The sequence below is a fragment of the Vombatus ursinus genome, unplaced genomic scaffold, assembly GCF_900497805.2.
Source record: "Vombatus ursinus unplaced genomic scaffold, bare-nosed wombat genome assembly UNPS02014832.1, whole genome shotgun sequence".
Classification (NCBI taxonomy): Eukaryota; Metazoa; Chordata; class Mammalia; order Diprotodontia; family Vombatidae; genus Vombatus; species Vombatus ursinus.
In genome coordinates, this window is record NW_020954610.1 from 13,488,994 (window position 1) to 13,496,398 (window position 7,405).

Consider the following 7,405-nt stretch of genomic DNA (forward strand, 5'->3'; position numbering starts at 1 on the left):
TACAATTATTTCAGCATATTCAATGATTTTTTTTAAAAAAGGAACATTTAAGTTTGCTCCAAATTGCTTCCTTGCAGGTGATGTTTTCAGCTACCTTGTTTTCAAATACTCCTCAGAAGAAGAAGCTCAGGCAAATTATGGGATGTTAAATTATGCGTTTATTTATTTTTCTCTTGAAAACTGCTCTCGAATAATCTGAATATCTTAATTTATCCCATTCTATCTAGCAATGCCTTCATTTCTGGATTTGCTTGCAGAATACACAAAGGATAATCCATATTAAAAATCTAGTGGTAGGAGTTCGCAGTTTATAACCATATATGTATATGCATGTTGTGAGAATGATATTACAGTTACAGATGCATCCGAATGTAAAATTGAAATAGAATGTGGTTTCCCTCATGGTCTGAGAATGAGCTAAATACTAAATGAGCCTGTTAGTTTCTCTATCCGGACTCTCCCTTTCTTCTGTTCTATTTAAATCAATTCAATTATACAAGAATCTGCTAAGTGGCTATTATGTGGGATATACTGCTTAGGTCTTTGGGAAATATTAGAATAGAGACAAGGGCAGGCCCAATGGTTTCATTGATATAAGATATTCCCTAGGTGAAGGCACTCCCTCTACCAATGCAGGTTCATTTCTTCTCCCATTAGAATTTGAGTCCAAAGAAGCAGGGCTTATATTTTCAAATGAAGACAAGCTTTCTCTCCTTGCCATCTTACCCCTCTTGCCACAGAAAAAGCAAGAAAAACAAAACTGTTACAAATATGCATAGTTAAGCAAAACAGATTCCCACAGATTCCCCCCCCCCAAAAAAATGTCTTAATCTGAACTCTGAGACACCATCACCTCTCTGTCAGGAGGTGGCCATATGTTTTATCATGAGTCCTCTGGAATTTGACACAGCCTAAAATTTAAAAAAAATTTATTTAGTATTTTATTTTTCCTCAATTATATGTAAAAACAATTTTTAACATTCATTTTTAAAATTTTGAGTTCCGAATTCTCTCCCTCTCCACTCTGCTTATTGAATGAGCAAGCAATTTGATATAGATTATGCTTGTGTAGTCATGCAAAACATTTCCATGTTAGTCATGTTGTAAAAGAAAACATAGACCAAAAAAGAAAAACCAAGAAAAATCAAGAAAGCAAAAAATGTATACTTTGATTTATATTCAGACTCCATCAGTTCTTTCTCTGGAGATGGATACCATTTTTCATCATGAGTCCTTTGAGATTGTCTTGGATCATTGTATTGCTGAGAATAGCTAAGTCATTCACAGTTGATCATCTTATAATATTGCTATTACTGTGTACAATGTTCTCCTACACTTTGCATCAGTTCATGTAAGTCTTTCTGGGTTTTTCTGAGAGCATCCTGCTCATCATTTCTGATAATAGTATTCCATCACCACCATATACTACAACTTGTTCAGCCATTCCCCAATTGATGGGCATCCCCTCAATTTCCAGTTTTTTTTTTTGCCACCAGAAAAGAGCTGCTATAAATATTTTTGCACACATAGTTCCTTTTCCTTTTAAAAAAAAATCTGTTTTGGGATATAGCCCCTGTGCAACCTAAAGTCTTAAAGAGTTTCCAGGAGCACTAAAAGGTTAAGTAACTTCCCCTGGGTCACATAGCCAGTATGTGTCTAAGGCAGGATTTGAAGGCCTTCCTTCCAAGAAGGCCTTCCTTCTTGGCTTACATGGCTGATATCCATTACATCATGTTGCCTCTCTATGGGAAATATAAAGACATATAAAACATAATTCCTGCCATTAAGGAGTTTACAATCTGATAGGTGGATAAGTCCACAAATAACAAGACAAAGAGCATGACATATTTGTTACTTTCTAAGCAAGCCTATTTTGCTTATCTGCCCAAGGCTTTGCACCTTCCCTATATCAAATGCAACTTGACTTACATTAGAAGCAAAAAACTATGCCATTTAAAGTAGGATTTTCTGGAATTAGAAATACATGCAGTTACAAAAAGTAACATAAGACCTATTCCCCAGTTATTCTCCTGTGTATTATATTCTAGAGTTAGCTACTTACCTTGTCTACCCTCAGTCCTAAACTTGTAAGATAAATGCCAAAGAAAGGGGACAAGTGCTATGAGGGAAGAGAGACATCATGTCTGGTTGGAAAGATCAGGAAAGAAATCATGGAAGAGCCAATACATGCAAAGAATTTTGAAAGAAGTACAGGTAAAGATTGGGTTAGAGGAAGGAAACAAATTCTAGGTGGAAGACAGAATGAGTAAAGACATGGAGGTAGGAAAGTAGATGGCATGATCAGGAAAGAATAAGTAGTTTAGTTTGTAAATTGCATGAAAATGAGTAATAGAAGTAAGACTTGTAAGTTAGGTTAGTCATATTTGTGGAAACCTTGAATTACAAGTGGAAGTGTCTGGACTTAATTTAAGGATCCACTCAAAGTTTTAAAGTTAGTATGATTGGAATAGCTGTGAGTAGGATAGATTGAAAAGGAGAAAAGATTAGAGGTAGGGAGGGGCTTATATAATTCCAAAATGGTGTCACTGGAATTTAAATGTGGTTTTGTGGTATTTATTTTCCTATAATCTACAAATAACTGGATGAACCCATTAGGTTTGGGAAACTACATAAAAGGAGGACCTAGGTAAGGATGGTGGTGTTCATAATTTGCTTTGACATGTTCTGTATTGCTCTTTTAATGATAGAATAATAGAAATTCAGAGGTTGAAGGAATCTCAGAGATCATCTAGTCAACCCATATATAAAAACAAAAACAAAAAAATACAACATTCCTAACAAGTAGTCATCTAACCCTTGCCTTGTAGTCCTCAATGGGAAAGGGGCCCAAAGCAGCCCATTTTGCTTTAGAATAACTCTAATTCTTTGGAAGTTTTCCCTTAATCTAACCTAAATCTACTTCTCTGCAATTGATTCTCATTATTGCTTCTAGTTCTGGCCCCAGGACCAACAGGAACAAATTGAATTCATCTGCTACATGATAGACCTCCAAATATTTAAAGTTAGCTATGATGTACCCCTAACCCTTCTCTTGGTTAAACACCCTATTTTTGGTAGTGAGGGAAGAGAATACCATGCATTGGAGATTTAATTCTGACAATTTTGCCTGTACTTGAATTAGCAAGTAAAATATTTAGTTGGGCTCACCCAGTAGGTGTCTGATGGTATTCACAATGAATTGTTTAGGAAAATATGAAGGCAAATATCCAAGAAAGGTTTGCAGAGCAGTATGGTAGTTCTGCTTCGGTGGTCTAGTGTTCTACTACACTTTCCTCTATTTGTGGGGCTTGGAAATCAATCCCTTCAATCCCCTTGGTGAGATGGAGAGCCTACAAGGCCTATCTATATCCTTTAGGTATGTGGGTTGATTGTGTGGGTTGGGTACTGTTCTACTCCAAAGCTTAAACTAGAGTGGATCAGTTAAAACATCTGATATGTTCCAAATTCAGTCTTGAGTTTCATAGCTTAGCCCAGTGGTGGAGTTCAGTTCCTTGTCACTAAAGAGCAGTGCCTGGCCCTGGGCACTGGGCTTCTAGGGAGCCTCCCAATAGGCAAGCTGCAAAGAGAGCAGCTTATCATACCAGTCATTCTTATTTATGCTTATATATGCTCACATAATTATTTATTTTCAATCAATCAATTAATCAATAAACATTTATTAAGCATCTATGCACCAGGCACTGTGCTAAGTGACAAAAAGAGTCAAAAGACAGTCCTGCCTTCAAGGAGCTACAATCTAATTGGACAGAGGGGACCAGTAAAGCCCTTATCAATCCATTTGTGTGAAGGTGGTAAGCTGTCACTCTGGAGGAGCTTTGTTGCCATATCCTTCCATAAACATCTCAGAATTCCAGAGAGAAATTTAGAATATTAATCAACAGTGTTAAAGGAAATTTAAGGTGTAAGAAAATCTTCATGAGGAGCTTCTGTTACTCTTGAGGCTTCCCTAGGCGAAGAACAAGGCTATAATTGAGAGTACCATGGCAATGGTAATGATATACAGGAGGAGATCTTAATCTTTTCTGTGTCATGAATGGTGAAACCAATGACCTTTTTCTCCAAATGATGTTTTAAATACATAAAATAAAATACATAGGATTAAAAAGGAAACAAATTACATTGAAGTATGGTTATCAAAATAAAACACACACACACACACACACACTCAAAGGAAGTTCATGGACCCCAGGTTAAGAACTTCTATTTGAGATGGGGCCATAGCTGGCACATTATTGCCATATGTGAACATTGTTTTGAGCAGGTGAGCACAAGAACTAACCCTCATCTCTCTGATGCCTGATACCAGTGCCACTTAGTGGTTTTGCCTGTTGTTGTTATTATTGTTGTTGTTGCAGGTTTTGAGAGTCAAAATCTGTGCCTGGATTTTGGATTTACTGCAGCAAATCTTGTCTCTTTCCTCACCTGTCAGATTTGGTATTCTGGTGAACTTTTGGTTTGATCTAGCATAGACTCTACTTTTCTCTCTTGGATTGAGATTTGCCCACTTTTCCCTAAGAAAAGTTTTACTCCCTTTTAATTGCCCTTCAGTAACTATCTTTAGAGGCCAGGGATTTAACAAGTTTGTTTTTGGGGTTCCTAGAGGTAATAAAGTTAACCACTGCCTATATGAAAGGTTTCCCCTTTCATGGAGCTCTGGGGGCGGAAATGGGAGTGTTGGAGGTGCCTCTAATATCCATTTCCTAAAGTGGAAGTTTAGCTTGACACTCTTTCCCATCCATTGATAAACTTACCAAATTTTACAATAATTGGGTCAATATTGGACTAGATTGATTAAGGAGAACTTAGCCAGAACCTCTGCTGAATTCATATCATTCCAAGGTGTCTCAAAATGGACAATTCTGATACCAGCTCAAAAAATTTCCCTTATGGAGAACTGATTTTTCACTGATTCCTCTGTTACAAGAGGTAGTCACATACTCTAAGGAGTGCTATATTAAAGGCAGCTTCCATTTTCTTTAAAAGAAATTTTTTGGTATGCTGCAATTTGTTTCAGAATTTGGAGGGAAAATATGCTTGACCAAACAAGAGATAGCGAGAATCCCAGGAAGTAAAATGAACAGTGTTTATATAAAATCGAAAAGCTTTTACACAAACAAAATCAGTGCAATTAGAATTAGAAGAGAAATAGTTAACTGGGAAAAATATCTTGTTTCTCTGATAAAATAAAAGTCCAAACCTATCTAATTACAGGACAAGCATATCAGCTCAAAAAGAAAGCGAAGTCAGATGAGTTTCTCTGATAAAAGTATGGTGTCAAGGATACATAGGAAACTGATTCAAATTTATAAGAACAAGAATCATTTGTCAATAGACAAATGGTAAAAGGTTATAAATAGGCAGTTCTCAAAAGAACGAAAACAAGCTGTCAACAACCATATGAAAAAATGTATCAAATAACTAATAAGAGAAATGTAAATTAAAACCCTGGGGTTCCACCATACTCTTATCAGATGGGCAAAGATGACCAAAAAAGGAAACAAACTATTGTTGGAGGGCACATGGGAGATGGAAGATTAAGCACACCAATGAACCATTGTTGGAGCTGTGAACTGGTTTAGCTGTTGTAGAAAGCAACTTAAAAACCATAGCAAAAAAAAACCCATTAAATGGTGCCTATGCTTTGATTCAGCAATACGACTATTAGGCCTGTTCTTCAAAAAGATAAAAGAGGGTGCCAAGATCCCCACACCAAGACCACCCTCTCTTTTTGCTATTAGGAGACACCCTGTTTTCCAGAGCTAAGTCCCAGCAAACAAGCTTTGCCCTGAGCTTGGCATAACAACAACCCTTTGCTCTTGCCCTTTGGATGAACTCAGCTGCACCAAAATCCCAGAATTGTTTCACACCAGCACCAAGTGGTCTCTGAGCTCGGACAAGTACCTGCAGTACCCACATCCTGGTCATTAAGCCCTGCCATGAATCAAACTTGTCTCATTGTTGCTGTTACCCCTCATTGTCAGGGCTACAGCTTACTGAGTGGTCCGTAGCATATGTGTGGAGATTTGCCCACACCAAAGTGGGTCTTCTACTACAGGAGGGCCTGATACATGTGTCTAGTTTCCCTCTTCCAATGGAATAAAGAAAGCTTTTTGTTTGTGACCATTGTTAATTCTTTGACTTTATTTTGTTTTCTTTCTATTTGATTTTTCTGAGTTAACTGTGGTTGTAATAACCTGTGAGAGTTCTTTGATATTTTTAGCGTTAATAGCAGTTGTAAAACCCCTGTGACTCTTGGTTATTTGTTTTCAGGGCTGACAAGAGAAGGAACTCATATGTAAAAAATATTCATAGTGGCACTTTTGGTAGCAACAACAAACTTGAAACAAAGTGGGTACTCACCAGTTAGGTAATGACTGAACAAATTATGGTATGTGAATATAATGGAATATTATTGGACTGTAAGAAATGGTGAAAGGGATGGATTCAGATGATGATAACAGCTAGTTATGGAATGATACAGAGTGAAATGAGCAAAGCCTTGAGAACAATTTATACAATAACTACAACATTGTAAAGAAAAATAACTTTTAAAAGATTTAAATGCTCTGACCAATGCAGTGACCACACATTAGTCCACAGGCCAGAGAACAAAGCATGCTCCCCTTAGTGGAAGGAGGTACCCTAAAGTCTCCTGTGAAATTAGTTGTTACATTTGGGGACATCTTCCAGGATCTGAAGGGCTGATTCTCATCAACCGTGAACACTTAATCCTCTTTTGGGAGCCCCACATGTGTTTGGTGCTCATCTGACTTCGCTTTCTTTTTGAGCTGATATGCTTGTCCTGTAATTAGATGGGTTTGGACTTTTATTTGAAATGCCCTGTTAATGTGGAGAAAAATAGAGAATTCTACATTCTGTAGGGGACCTGTGGAGAAATTTTGTCTAGGCCTTTATTTGACTTGCTCTGTACACTGGTACGTGATCCACTGGGCAAACCGTTATCCCAACTGGGATTGTCCTATGTGGAAGAATTTTCACCCAAAGTGGTTTGGTTTCTCACTTGGGTGTGTGTGTGTGCATGTATGTATAGCGACCCATAGATTAGGAATCTAATCCCTACTAGGAGCGCTCCACATACTCTGGTTGCTAATTTGGGATTAGACTTTTCCTCTGAGAAGGAAAGCTCGCCTTTTCCTTTTCTTTTCTTTATTTTGTTTAGTTGTTTCAGTTTTTTCATTTTATTTGTGTTTTTCTTTCTTTTTTTTTTTGTATTGAGACAGGCTCTTTCTTGTAAGTGCTTGGCAGATGGCGAAACCTGCAATTTGGGCATCTTATATGGAGCTCTACAGTAACCTTAAGCCCCATGTGTGCAACTTCTCCACTTCAGAAAACTAAGGAAGATGACACATTAGGTTTCAAGACA